Source organism: Leopardus geoffroyi, chromosome D2, assembly GCF_018350155.1.
Source record: "Leopardus geoffroyi isolate Oge1 chromosome D2, O.geoffroyi_Oge1_pat1.0, whole genome shotgun sequence".
NCBI lineage: Eukaryota > Metazoa > Chordata > Mammalia > Carnivora > Felidae > Leopardus > Leopardus geoffroyi.
In genome coordinates, this window is record NC_059334.1 from 66779843 (window position 1) to 66795516 (window position 15674).

At 36.0% G+C, this 15674-nt stretch overlaps 1 long non-coding RNA gene across 1 annotated transcript; it reads left to right on the forward strand.

Annotated features, from left to right (window-relative positions):
- Positions 1-1491: 1491 nt before the first annotated feature.
- On the forward strand, positions 1492-15053 carry LOC123577526. The gene is made up of 3 exons (XR_006701895.1): positions 1492-1502; positions 4752-4755; positions 14922-15053. It is a non-coding gene; the product is annotated as an uncharacterized LOC123577526 (long non-coding RNA).
- The last annotated feature ends 621 nt before the right edge of the window (positions 15054-15674 follow it).

The window sequence follows — 15674 nt, forward strand, 5'->3', positions numbered from 1 at the left end:
GTTAAGGCCATCATTTTTAGCTCTGCATGAAGGTATCACAGTGGTAAAGTAGGTAACTCTTTAACGAATTACCTCTACTCTTAAAATTGTGATTAATACACAATTATCCTTGGGGGAGGAGTAAAGTCTTACCATGCACTGAAAATCAGTATCAATAGCTCCCTAATAACATAGTAAACTTCTAAGATCCCACCAAAAAAAGATCTCCTGTAAGTCTTACTTGAGGATAGGAGTTGTCTGTCTTTCTAAAATGATTCTGGGAACTTAATCACTGCTCTTTATCACTTTTCATCTGAAAGCATCTTGGAATTCTTTAGTTTGGAGATCTCAGGACCCGCCACAGGCAAAAATTAATTTCACCATGTGCCCTATTTAGAGTAAGTCTCATGAGTGGTTATTAGTGTTCATTGATGCTGATCAGTGCACACAAGAGATTTTCTCCAGTAAATCAGTCATCAAAAAATCAGAAGTTTTCAGAGCAAATTAGTGTCAAGTCTTCTAGAAAAAGCAGGATTCTAATAGCTAAGACCTGACGTATAATAATCAGAAGGTATTACTCCCTTTCAATGCTTCTTGTTTTGTTTCTTTTCAGCAATAGGTTTTCATTGCAGGGTAAAAGTAATGTTTGTTTGATGCTTATGTTTTAGTTGTTTTCTTGTTCAGTATGTATCAGTCACTTTGTATACTTTCCATTACTCTCAGAGTAATCATGAAATCTAAGTAATATTATTTTCATTTTGGTAAATGTATAACTGAGGCTCGGAAATACCAAATCACATCTCCAAGGCCATCCTTATTAAAATAGCAGAGTCACAATGCAAAACAAAACTGAGACTCCCAAGTCCCCATATTGCCTTTTGGTCTAGTAATGGTTGGTGATTGCCCACTTGGTATGGAGATCTGAATTCATATTAGGATATGAATGGCTGAGAGGGAAGGGGGAAGGAACATGGAACTGAGCAGTGAGCTATCCAGGTGGAGATGGTAGGGCAGAAAGCGAGAGGGATGGAAATAAGGCCAAGGGCTGTGAAAGGAAGGTCTACCTATTTCCCTGAGGCTGCTTCCAGCAATGCCCTGGGGAAGACGATCTTGACTTGTGTAGCACTGCTTGTTCCAGACACTACTTTGTACTCCCTGTCTTCTTGTGCTCTCTATATCCGATGGCTTAAGTTATCACAGCAAAATGGAGATGGATGTCATCAAAGTAAAATTGTAGTGGCCAGAGTTAAACAGAAAAGGAAGACTTTACTCATGACTATTGCAGGAGGTAAGAGAGACTGAACTCAAGTTCACGGAAACAAAAGGTAAAAGGGTTTTTAAGTACTAAGAGGAGCTGGCAGGAAAATACTGGAAGATATTAGAGAGGAGGTTGGTCTGTGTGATTATACCATCTGGGTTTGCTAATTGGTGTTTATCAAAGTTAGGTTCCTATCTTCCCCAGACACTGGGAGATAAGGACCCTATCTTTCTGGATGATTACAGTTGAAAGGGATAATTACCAGGTCCTTGAGAAAAACATTCCTGGGTGGTAAAGCTGGGCAGAGAAAATTTAAATCTCAAAGAGGCACAAAGAATTATAGTTGCATGTTTTCTATAGAAAGTGTTTTAAGAACCATGAGGTCAAGGGCATATTGTCAAGAAGAAACCTGTCTAAAGTTTCCTTAAGGTGGGGAGAATGTGAAGATTGGCATGACCAATGTCTTCTAGCACAGCTCTGTTCTTCTCTTGAAGATTGGAAAGGCAGATGACAGCAAAGAGAAATTCTATTTTAAGTAGCTATGTGAAAATACAGCTTAATGAGTTGAAAGTGGCTGTCACTGGGAACCAAAGTGGGAGGTGGACAGAGGTGGAAAAAGAAATGGGTGAGTTTGATGTTTGTAATCAAATTAGAATTACTTACCATTTCAAAATAAGTGCTTGAAATAATGTGATAGAATGGTTGTAATAATAAAAAGAGTACTGCTGGACTATTACAAAATGAGTATAGAACACTGTCAAAAGGAAGAGACAGCTTATTGTCCCCGTTTCCAGAGAGACGTGACTTCCTGTATTGTGACCAATCCCAGTATGTGCTGAACACTCTGTGATGCATGCATAGGAAGGACTCAGCCCTTACCACATCGTGGATTTGCAAGATGTGACTGTTGCATGTATCTTGTCACTTCCTTGCAATATGTAACTGCCAGGCTAGCTCTCCCAGCCACCTAACATGTTTTGGGTCAAACTTCAACCATATCAGTTACATGTGGATGTCTGGGAGTGAGAATTGATTTCACATTAGCTAGAATGAAATCTAATTAGGAAAGTAAATCTTCTATAAATAAAGGTGTCCAAAATCAAATAAAAAGGATGCCCCTGATCTTAACAATTCCCACCAAGTAAACATAGGACTCTGACGCTAGGCTTGTTAGATTTGGAGTCAGTGAGTCAGGACTTCTACCTTCTTCTACCTCAGTAAAGGTAGGGGTGCAGGAGAAGGTAAGCATATTGATGAAGTACACGAAGAACACACCAACTTGGTGCTGGTTACCAGAGTTTATTTAGCATATATATCTTAACTGGGTTACTCAGAAACATGCCTAAACAAGGACTTAAGTGCAAGGAGTTTATTTGGAAAGTTAAATAAACACTGTCAAGAGATTTGGTAAATGAGATAGGGAATAGATAACATCCAATAAAGGGTAGGCATTCTGAGTAGGTAGGTAGTAAGAAACAGACCCTGAGAGGAGGATGCTTGTGAAAGTGTTTTACTATAAAGTATCTCCAGGGACAGGACAAACCAGATCAACCCCAAAACTCCCCTAGGATGCAGGCAAGTGGACAAGAGAGGGAGCAAAACCAAGTTGTGTGTGATACTCATCTGTCTATATTTGTCTATGGCTGTGCCTGGCTCTTACTGTCAAGATCCATTTTCACGTTCATCATCACATCCCTATATGACAAGTCTTTCCTTTATTCATGTTTCTGCCAATATGTACATTCACATAGGCAAAATATAGAATAATGTTTGGTCATTAAAATGTTTAGAACAATTGCAAACATTGAAAATAAAATCACCTAGCATTGGGAAGCACCTTGAATTGCTTTTGCTTTAATTTTATTGAAAGGTTGTTCTCAAATCCTGAACCTCTTACACTCCTCACAATTATGTATTCCTTGTTACGAAAGATAACAACAACAATGAATAAAAGCCCTGTGATGACATGTGCTTCTGAGCTGTGGGTCAGGGTGGGAATGAGGAGGGGAAGATTCTAGAAGCAGAAAGGAGCTGCATCTCACTGAGATGTTAAGTTCTAAAGCCAACACATGAAGATCAGCCTAACATGGCTGCTGAAGACTGCTCAGAAAGAAGCCACAATGGAAAATACAATACTGCCTCTGAGGATCACCACATTCCAGTTTCCCACTAGAGTAATAATGGCTCCTTTGCTTTTCGGACTGATGAATTATTTGGCTTGTGTTTAGAGGCCATAATAAATGGATAATTAATATATTTAAACAGCAAGATGATACATAGAACAGCAACATGCTCACAATATAAGGAGCACTTGTGAAGTATTCTACGGAAGTGAACAGAATAAAGTCTTATTCCTTCTAGGGTCGGAAAAAGCAACTCAAGAGGCAGTGTCATGCGCTCTTTCATGTTTGACAAGTTTCCCTCTTTATCTCTGTCTCTATCCCTTTATCTCTGTGTGTCCTTTTTCCCTCTTTCCCTTTCTCCACACTGCCCCACAATAGATAGTATTGGAAATGTTCATAGGCATAGCATATATTCCACTTAAGCATAATGGTTAAAAGTAATATTTAGCAGCTACATTACTGCATTTTAATTCAGGCTTCTTGTTTTCTTGTGTTATCATCTTAGGCAAGATCCTTAGCTTCTCCGTGCTTCAGTTTCCCCCTCTACCAGGTTGTCGGAAGACTGGATAACATAGAAATTACGTAGTACTTAACACAGTGCCTCTACCTTTGTAAGTGCTCAGTGAATATCTGTTATAATCAGCTTCTGCTAGTCCTGGGTAGAGATTTTTGCACCCATTGGAGTCTTGAATCCAAGAGCCTCTCTAGATCTTATATCTCCTTAAACCGTGTATTTCAGTGAATCCCCATATTGGCCATGGTCCACGATTCAGCATGGCTTATGTAAAGAATGTGTTCCTTTTATTTAGCTTGACACTTACTGCTAGTGATTTTGATGATGTCTACTCAATGTTCACAGAGTTAGATTTTATGAAAATCATCTGTGGTCAAGGCTGGGATTTATGTTCATGTTTAAGGTGGGTCTCCCATTCAGAACTAGCCTATTATGGTAAAAACAAAGTAGCTACTAGAGAAGTAAGAATCTTAATGTTTTTGAGGGTTTTCATATTACCAGATGATGCTATTTCTTTTTTTTTATGTTTTGAATTCCTGGCCCTTTCCTCCGCACTTTCTCAGCTCTTGGTGACTGAGCACTGAGGCCATTTCGACAAGCTGTAAAGCTGAAGAAAACCGAGCAAACTTAGTGCCAACAGTTGCAACATCCTGCTGTGCACTAATCAGATAACTCCTCTGGGTAAATGCTGTTACCTTGAAAATACTATATTGGAAGATACATATTTGAAAAATGAGCACACCATAAGGATATGATCAGTGAAAATGAAGTTTTGGTATTATAGACAAATTAGAGGAGAGAGCAAACATCCTAGTGCCTGAGGAGCCAACACTGGTGTCTATCAGGGGACAGTGCCATCCATCTTAAGTGTATTGAGAAGTGTAAATACTGAAAGATTCATGAAGGGGGATGAAAGCAAGGAAGCTGAGTTATAACTTAGGGCTCTAGTCTGTGTGTGCACTAGGCTGACAGGATAAAGAAAAAGCAGAAAAGTATACACACAGGGACAGTTTTCCATGTGCAAATTTCAATCTTTTGAGTTTATAAAATTTCACTTAGAAAATGACAATACCAGAAAATCAAAATACTTTTTATGTAGTCCAGCAGGAAACTTTGAAGAACAGACTCTAGCTTGACCAGGTATTTCTGGGATTTCTGTCTCCCATGAGTGTTGCTATACGATGTACATATGCAAGTCAGTGGATGGCAGTGGAGTCTGTGCAGAAGAGAATAGAGGGACCAGAAGCTACTGCTTGACAACTTAGCAGAGCCCCATAGCCTGATTGTGACTTCTCTCCCGCACACTCGGAAGCTATAAATCAGTTAGCTCTACCCTGGGAGAATAATTGCCCTGATGGCAATGAAGGCAGATGAGAAACTTCACTCACAAAAGGTGAGCCAACAATGTCAGTGGGGAAATCCTGGTGAGGGGACAGTCTATGGGGTCTTTAGGAATAAGCCTCTCTGCTTATCAAAATCTCTGTAATTCTATGCATTTTGCTGCTAAACTTGAATTGAAGTCATTTATTTTTCTCTTTTACATGAAAAGAAATGCATTTGTAGAAAGGGAGCTAAGGGGACAGAGGACTGTGTAGGAGAATACTAATTCTTTGATCAAACCTGCCAGTATGCACTGGCAAATTTTGCTCATGAAGATGTAAAAGAAAGGTAACAAATTGTGCTCTCGTGTAAGTTGCTTGGAGTGCTAAAAATGCTAACACTATCTGTAAAATATAAAAGTGGTACAAGCTGTTCTTCACTAGACATACGTTACTTTTACATTCTATCTTTGGACAGTTTTCATTACCTTCAACAAGTTTGATATTTTTAAGAAATATCAGTTTGTCTTTTAACTAGAGGTGACAAAATGTGAAGGTAATACTCTACTTAGTGTCTATGGGACAGAAGAACACTTAATAATTGATAAAAGGATATTAGCAAGTCAAATTATAAGGTTACTTCCCCTTCTATAGTGAGCAATCTACTTAAAATTAAGTAGATTGTTAGTATAAAACAATAAAATTTATGAAATTAAAACTTAAGTGTGGAAATAGTGTTTACCAGCAACACTAGTATCTTTAATGAAAGTAGATTTTTTTCTCCCTGAAAAGGTAGGATTAATCTTCAGTGATGGAAGTGTGGTTACTAAATTCACTTGTTATTTAATTTTGTTGCAGATTTGAAATGGGTCTTTGGTTGTGGCACATATTTGTGATGCATGTGTTACTGGTTTGTGTGTAAGAATCATGTTTTTGGTTACCATCTGTAAAAGCAGATGCAGGGTCCAGTTGAGGTTCACCTGCTCTTTCTATACTGTTATCACTGACTTGCTTGCTTCAGTAAGAATTACTGCTTTAGAGATTGTGGTTATAGACAACTTTGAACCAAAGCATTTGTTCAGACTCCCCACACTGTAGCTCTTAATGTGCATTACCCATACCAGGTAGTTGTTGTGCTTTCTAAGATGTCTTCAACTATGACTCTGTATTGGCCTGTTGGCATCGAGATACCATTTACGGTATCTCAGATACTTTCCCTGTAACCCACGCCACAGCCATGTGGACACAGATGTGATAGAACTTGTAGTTTTAGCTCATAATACTACTGAGAATGTTACAACTACCCATTTCCTTTTCTGCACTGGGATCACGAACTGGAATTGCCACCTACCTGTCACAATGACATCACACTCCATGGCTGTCCTTTCTGGATTAAGGAGTGGTGTTAAATTAAAAAAAAATCTATTTAAAACTGCGATGAGCTTTGCTTTGTATCTTTTATGGCTTTTTTTTTCTTTAAGTCATTGCAGACTTCATTAGCAATACATCTTTTCCTCTGCCCCACACAAAATTTAATAACTAGCTAACAAAGTAAATATGGGTGAGTCTAGCTTCTGTGAGTTGTCTACACTGATGTGTAAATTCCTAGCCACCTCTGCTATAGTATCAGGCTGTTCATAAAAGCTGCGAAAAAGCTCATAACTATAGCTGGCTTTCAAGGATTCTGACTACCATTCGCTTTTATCCCAACCATTTAAATTTATTGTGACCTGCTTCTCATGCTCATTTTAACCATAAGAGCAGCAGGCTTTATATGAAGAATATGTTTGTTTCCCTATGGGAATTTTTTGTTCTGACATGTTTTTCTGGCTTCTCCCAAAATAACTTAAACCAGAAAAGATTCAAGGTTGTAGGGAGGCTTAAATGATGACCTCTGCTAAGAGCTGAATTTCCATATTGGTCTTTAATGCTGACCATGGGGATGTATCAGATTGGGGCACAAGTCCTATGCAGAGTTTGTGGTACCCATTGGTTTTCATGGGTATTTTTTATAAGGAACTGCCCAATTTACTCTGATAGTTTCTACATGACAGCCCTGTCCTGGGGCAGTGTGGGCCAATTGGGGTGGAGAAGAAAAAGAGTGTGGAGTGGGGCTAGGATTGTCAAAACCTAATCCATTGCCCTTTAAAAGCCAACACAAACTCATTGGACTCCATGCCAAAATTCTGATGATATGAAATATAGGGATCCTTCAGAAAAGCAACTTTTAATTAGAAGAGATCAATAACTAATTTTTCAATAGGAGAATAGAGCACATTACCAAGAACTGTGGGGACAGCCTTCTCATCTAATTGTTGCTAAGCTCATGTAAGTGTATTTCTTCATATGTTGGTTGTAACCTCTCCCTTTCACAGTATCCTCATTCCAGCCCCTCATTTTTTGTGTTGTGACATTTCCTCATCTCAGTTAACAAGATCATTTTCCTTATTTTTGCATTTAAGTACAAGCTGTTGCTACTTAGGGGAAAAACTGATTCCAACAGGATATTTCCATTTGGTGTTACTCACACCTGCCCCCGACACTGAATGTCCTACTGGCTAGTCTGACTCCTTTTCCACAATGAACTGCTCTCCCTGTTCAAATACTCCTCAAATAATACTACACACACACACACACACACACACACACACTTATTCATTGCAATATTGCTTGTACACAGTTGAAACATTAAATGTTCATATATAAGAGTGGTTGAATGAGCTATCATGTATAAGTCCTGTGGAGTACTATATAGCTCTATGAAAAACGAGGAAACTCTCCATGAACTGATGAGTTTTTATCTGTACATATTTCTGAATGTAAAAAGCAAAGTACAAAGGAATATATATCTAGGTTATCTTTTGTGTAAAAAAAAATGAGTAAAAAAATACATACATACATATGTATCTTTACTCATTCATCCAAAAGAAGCCCAGGAAGGACAAATTAGAAATTCATAAGATTGGCTACCCAAAGGGGTGTGGAGGGAGTGGTGAAAGGTTGGGGAATGGGAACAGAGTGGAAAAGATAGAGCGGAAGGACTGAGATTGAAGGAAATTGAGTGGTTAACACTTCTCTGAGTACAGCATTATAAAAACAAACTGGCTTTTATAACCATGTTTTAGTTCATATACTTGAAAAAGTAAATAATAAATCAGCAAATATTTTGGGGAAATGAAATATGAAGAGAAACACATGAATCTAACTATTTAAAATGAATAAACAAGTTGGGAATGGGAGAATAATCCTTGAAGATAGCGTTTTGACTGTATGCCCTCAGGCTAAAGACAAAAAAAAAAATTTTAATGACTCTAGTTAGTAGGTTTGTTTTCCACATAGTATGCATTAGGCATTCTGAAATGACTTGGTTTATATATCAGAAATTATATTTCAAAATTGTGGAAAGCCAGAAGCTGAAGTAAACATTATCATGTTAAAATGAAATTGGAGGTATTAGTGTGAATGTGTTTGCTAATATCTAGATATAAATATGGATATACATATCAATATAGATTTAGATTTAAATTTATGAATAAGTGGACAGATATGGAAATACAAGTGTATATATAATGTAATACTTGTCTGATTTAATGCTTTTCATTATAACTAAAACTATTGCACAAACCTCAAATAAAATTACATTTCTAAAATGTGTTCCGCTATCCACTTCCTTTCCCCAAAATACTTTGTTTTTTTCCCATAAGTCCCCCTTAATTTCTGCCAACTGAAAATTTGACAATTCTTATAGCAGCCATAGCATTCTGAACACATACATTTATAAATTTATATTTTATAAATTGATAATAAACCAATAGGTAAGGCAAAATGAAACACAGGAGACTTTCAGCACATAAATAGTTTCTGCAGGACCCTAATCAATAGGCCTGTCAGTGTTACAGGGTACAGAGCAGGAGAGGAGAGCAGGAGACAGAAAGCTGACAGTATTTAAAGTATTCGATGGACTATGTGACACACAGTGAAAGAAGTGCTTATGAACTGAGTATGTGTATGGATTGTTGGGGGGGACACAGCCTGCTCCCTTGATGAAACCTTATTATTTTGGATTCTGAAAGTCACATGCAAGAAAATAATCATCCAAGAATGTTTTCTCTCTGTCTTTTTTTTTTTTTTTTCCTGTAAATGCTTGCCAAGTTTACGTGCACAAAAACCATTTAAAAAAATGCCAACACAGGCTTCACAGTTTGTAATTTTAAAAAGCAATAACACAGAACTGCAACTTGTAAAATATTCAATACAGTGTTTTGAATAAGATTGAAAAATTGAAGGAAAATCGGTGTTCCCAGCAGGCAAAATATTACTGACATTTTTAATAATAATGAAACATAAGACTTAGGTAGGGCAAAACAAAAATCCATTTTGCATGTCAAAGACTTGTTTGCAATAAATTTGTTTGGGTTACTTTGTTAGATTCTGTGACTCTAATGGAATAAGTTCAAGGTTAAGAAAAGTAAAATGTCTAAATGATAATGAGGAAGCTAACTTTTTCAACCAAGTTCTGAAAGATGAGAAATCTTTATGCGAGAAATAAATTCTTCATCTTTGCTTCATGAATGCAATTTTGTTTCACTTTCAAGACAAAAAGAAAATCAAAATATCTGCCTAGTAGGCTTTACATAATCTATGTTCTGCTGGCTATGCATAAATTTAAGGATTTAGGCACTGTTTCTTGTTGTATCTGGTGAGATTTTATTTATTTGTCACATTTTTCAATTTTCCATAAGAAAAACACAATAATTCAAATCTGCCTAAATTTAAATTTATGGTAGTTTATTAGCACATTACTAAATCCTTCTGTGGAAAGAGGTAAGGAAAAGTTTAGCCTAAAATAAACTTTATACATGGGCAGCTATAATTAAAGAAACAAACACATTAATGGAACTTAAGTTGGCCTGAAATAATACAATTTAAAGGTATTTTTTAAACCCTTAAAGTATAAATAAAAGGTTAATCTTCATCTACTTATGACTAGTTTGTATCAATTACCAGTGAAGTGTCTTTGAATGATTAGATGATTGATATGAGGGGAGAAAAATCTTTCATTGACTTTCATTTCCAATTAAGTCCAGAGTCTTTTTTTTTTAATTTGAAGATGTTTGAAAGAATATGATTAATGCCTAAAACATTATTTCCACTTAATGAGAGAGCATGAGGCCCTTTGGGAAAACGATTCACTTGGTTGTCATAGACTGAGCAAGAGAACTGAGTTTTTCAAAAGCCAGTAACTCATGAAAAAATACTCTTTAAAAATTGATCTTGGGTTCTATGGAAACAACTATGTTGATTTGCTAACCGGTGATGTCATTGAGATTATGTTCAAGACTGCTAGCATCATGGATAGAAAGTTATGGCTTAGGTATATACACAAGCTTTAAGATTTCATGAGCTTTCATTTAGTTTAAAATAAGAATACAAGTGTCAGTTGCTTGGCCATCATGTTAGGTGAAATTTCTCTTAATTGTTTCTTGAATACATTCATGGCTTTTCTTAGTGCTTCCCTGTAGTTCTCATGGGCTTTAACTGTGACATGTTTCTAGTCCCTATCTCCTCTCTTGCCTGGGTTTGGGTTCTGGCTTCACTTCCTACCTCTTGTATTAATAAAAGTACCTAAATTCCCCTGTTGACATGAAAAGGGCAGAAATTTCTGTCCTCCAATTTGTAAAACTTAGTGTATGCATGCCTAGTGCTTAGCATAGAACCAGGATCTTAGAAACCTTTCAACAGATGTTTGTAGTTATCAATATTGGTATTGTTATCAACAAATAGCATTTCTTTAAAACCTTGCTACCTCAAGTGGGAATTATGGGTTAGCAGATAAATTAATCTGAACAATGTGTTATTCTTGTCAGGGGATGATTTGCCTTGATGAAGGCACATTTTTCTCTTTTTTTTTTTTTCTAATCATATCCAATTATTTTGCATTGTTCACTTTTATTTGTATGTAATGAGATTGTACTAGAATGTTGTGATATACGGAAGCAAGCCATCTTGCTATAATCCTGTCCTAAACAGCCCCCGAAAATTCAGAAACACTGGATGTGATATAAGAAAAATTTGCTAAATAATGTTCACAGGAAAAATGAAGCAAAAAATCATATCTTTATCTTTAAACATCTCCAAACTTTAGAAGACTTCCATTTAAAAAAAAATGTAGCAAGTTTTGATGGAATTATTTTATACAATTGAAAACAGTCATTTTTTTACTCTTAGAACTAGGTGAATATCAGTATTCATTTGGTCTCTAGACTCTTCATTATAAGGGAATTTTATTATATTAAAAATGAGGTATGTAATTTTGAAAGTACTGAGAAAATGGTTAGAAATTAAACTGAAGATTTCCTTTGAAGGCTGAACTTTAAGAATAATATTTTGACTTACATATCCTCTACCTGCCTTCCCTGACCTCCTGTCTACCCTCTACCCCAAGTATCGGACACATACATAAACACATTAGAAGTGGTAGAGATTGGGGCATCTGACTTCAGCTCAGGTCATGATCTCACAGTTTCCGAGTTCGAGCCCTGTGTCAGGCTTTGTGCTGACAGCTCAGAACCTGGAGTCTGCTTCAAATTCTGTGTCTCCCTCTCTCTCTGCCCCTCCCTCACTGATGCTCTGTCTCTCAAACAATAATAAATGTTACATTTTTTTTAAAAAAAAGTGGTAGAGAAATACAGGTTTCCAAACTTCGTATTTAAAAAAGAAAAGCATAAAATGATTAGCAGTTAAATCTAGTAAATCTAGTTAAATCTTAATCTGGGATTAAGCCCAGCACCAAGAAAGCAGGGAAGAATACTCTTTCCATGCCAGAGAGAAGAAATTCGTAGATATTTTTCCGACTAATAATCTCATTTTTTTAGCATAATGCCCACGTGAATCCTCATCTTCTTGAATTCCATTATATTTGGTACCTTTTTTTACCCTTATATAACAATGCCTCTTTGTATAGTTGTTAAGGAATCCATATAAAGAACATTTCCATCAACCCAGAAAGTTGTATTCAATGTTAATTCCCATTCAACCACAGGAAATTTCTATTGTAACATATATTATTAGAGATTAAATTTGCCTGTTATTGAACTTCATTTAAAAACAAATGGAATCGTGCAAGCTGTACACTTTTGTATCTGGCCTTTTACAGCCACCATAATGATTTGAGATACACTGATGTTATTGTGTTTACTAGTAGTTCATTTTTAATTGCTGAATAATATTCATATGCACATGACAAAATATGTTCTCTGGTTGATTGACATTTGAGCTATTCCAGCTTGGGCCTATTTTAAGTAACAGTTTTCAAATTCTTGTACAAGTCTTGCAGAGGCTACACATGTTTTAATTTCTCTTGAATAAATGTGTAAGAGTGAACTATAAGGTTAGGGATGTGTTTAGCTTTATGACAAAATGTTTCATAATTTTCCAAAGGTGTTTGTTTTGCTTTTTTATACACTACCAATAATGTCATAAGAGTTCCAGTTCTTCCAGATTGCCGTAAACATGTCCTGCTGTGATTCTGTTTATTTATTTAGTAAAAGTGCTGTTTATGTCTTTTATGCATGCTATTCATTAGGTTGTCATTTAATTATTGATCTCTAGGGGTTTCATATATTACCTATATATTCATATAGGTACAAAGTGTTCTTCAACACTTTTGCAAATATTTTCTTAGAATATATCTTGTCTTTGTTGTGGTTAATGATGTTTCATGATGAGCAGAACTTTTGTGAGAGTATTGCTGACACAAGGTTACATTGATTTAAGGTGTACAACACAGCGATTCAGCAATTCCATACATTATGCTATGTTCTCCATGAGTACAGCTACCACCTAGCACCCTACAATGCTATTAAAATACCATTGACTATATTTCCTATGTTGTACCTGTTATTCTGGTGATTTATTCCATAACTGGAACCCTATATCTGCCACTTCCCTTTACCTATTTTGCCCACCTTCCTACCCTTCCTCTGGCAAGCATCAATCTGTTCTCTGTATTTGTGTCTGATTCTTCTTTTTGCTGTTTATCCCTTTGTTTTTGTTTTTGTTTTTGTTTTAGATTCCTCATATAAATGAAATCATATAGTATTTGCCTTTCTCTGTATGACTTCTGTTACTTAGCGTCATACCCTCTAGGTCCATCCATGTTGTCACAAATAGCAAGATCCCGTACTTTTTATGGCTTAGTAATATTCCATTGTGTGTGTGTGTGTGTGTGTGTGTGTGTGTGTGTGTGTGTGTATTACATCTTCTTTATCTGCGTATCTATCAGTGCATATGTAGGTTGCTTCCATATCTTGGCTGTTGTAAATAATGCTTCAATAAACATGAGGGTGCATATATCTTTTCCAATTAATGTTTTTGTTTTCTTTGTGTAAATACCCAAAGAATGGATAATATGGTATTTCTATTTTTGATTTTCTGAGGAGTCTCCGTACTGTTTTCCACAGTGGCTATACCTATTTATATTCCCACCAACCTGGCACAAGCATTCTTTTTTTTCTTCATATCCTTCACATCACTTGTTATTTCTTGGATTTTTGATTCTAGACATTGTGACAGGTATGAGGTGACATCTCATGGTGGGTTTGATTTGCATTTCCCTGATGATTAGTGATGTTGAGCATCTTTTCATGCATCTGTTGGCCATCTGTATGCCTTTGGAAAAAATGTCTACTTAGGTTCTCTTCTGATCTTTTAATCGGATACTTTTTCTGGTGTTGAGTTGTATACGTTCTTTATATATTCCAGATTTTAGTTCCTTATCAGATATATCATTTGTAAATATATTCTCCCATTCAGTAGGTTGCGTTTCTGCCTTGCTGATAGTTTCTTTTGCTGTGCAAAAGTTTTTAGTTTGATATAGTCTCAACTGTTTATTTGTGCTTTTGTTGTCCTTTCTCAAGGAGAGAGATACTCCCAAATATTGCTAAGACCAATGTCCAAGAGTTTTATGGTTTCAGGTCTTATATTTAAGTCTTTAATCCATTTTCAGTTTATTTTTGTATATAGTGTAAGAAGGTGGTCTAATTTCATTCTTTTCATGTAGCTGTCCATTTTCCTAATAACTTTTTATTTGAAGAGATTATCTTTTGCCCATTTTATGTTCTTATGTTCTTGCCTCCTTTGTCATAGATTAATTGACCATATAAATATGAATTTATTAACGGGCTTTCTATTCTGTTCCACTAATCTGTGTCCATTTTTGTATCAGTACCATATTATTTTGATTACTATAGCTTTGTAGTATATCATGATATCTGGGATTATAACATTTCCAGCTTTGTTCTTTCTAAGATTACTTTGGTGGTTTGGTGGGGGGGGGGTCTTTTGTGGTTTCCTGCAAATTTCAGAAGTATTCTAGTTCTGTGAAAAACAGTATTTTGATAGGGATTGCATCAAATCTGTAGATAGTTTGATGTAATTTGGATATTTGTAAGAATATTCTTCCAAATCATAAACATGGTATGTCTTTCCATTTTTTTGTGTGTCATCTTCAATTTCTTTCATTGCTGCCATAGTTTTTAGAGTATAAGTCTTTCACCTCCTTGGTTACATTTATTGCTAGGGATTTTATTCTTTTTGACACAATTGTAAAAGGACTGCTTTCTTAATTTTGCTTTCTGCTAGTTTGTTGTCAGTGCACAGAAACACAACAGATTTCTGCATAGTAATTTCACATCTTGCAACTCTATTGAATGTAATAGTTCTAATAGTTTTTTGGTGAAGTCTTTCAGGTTTTCTACATATAGTGCCATGTCATTGGCAAATAGTGACAGTTGTACTTCCTACCAATTTAGAAGCCTTTTATTTCTTTTACTCATCTGATTATTATGGCTAGGACTTTCAGTGCTGTGTTGAATTAAGGTGGGTAAGAGTAGACATCCCTGTCTTGTTCCTAATTGTAGAGAAAAAAACTTTAGGCTTTTTGCCATTGGGTATGATCTTTGCTGTGGGTTTGTCATATACAGCCCTTCTTATGCTGAGATATGTTCCCTCTAAACCAAATTTGTTGAAAGTTGTTTTTTTTTTTTTAAATCAGAATGGGTATTAAATTTTGTCAAGTGCTTTTTCTACATCTATTGAGATGATTATATGATTTTACCCTTCTTTTTGTTGTATGATGCATCATGTTTATTGACTTGCAAATAGTGAACAGTCCTTCATCCCAGGAGTAAATCCAACTTGATTGTGGCGAATTATTATTTTAATGTATTGGTGAATTTTGATTGCTAATATTTTGTCAAGAGTTTGCACATATATGTTCATCTGGAATATTGGCCTATAATTTCCTCCTTCCCTCCCTCCCCCCCACCCCCCCCACCCCCCACCAACAGAGTAAGTGGTTTCATGATGACTTACTTCAAGAAACAAAAGACAATGTACCCACTTTCAGAAACCCCTTCCATCCTTTGGGGATCTCACATTACTCCACTTGGGGAAGGGATACGCATTGTCTTTTGGTTTTC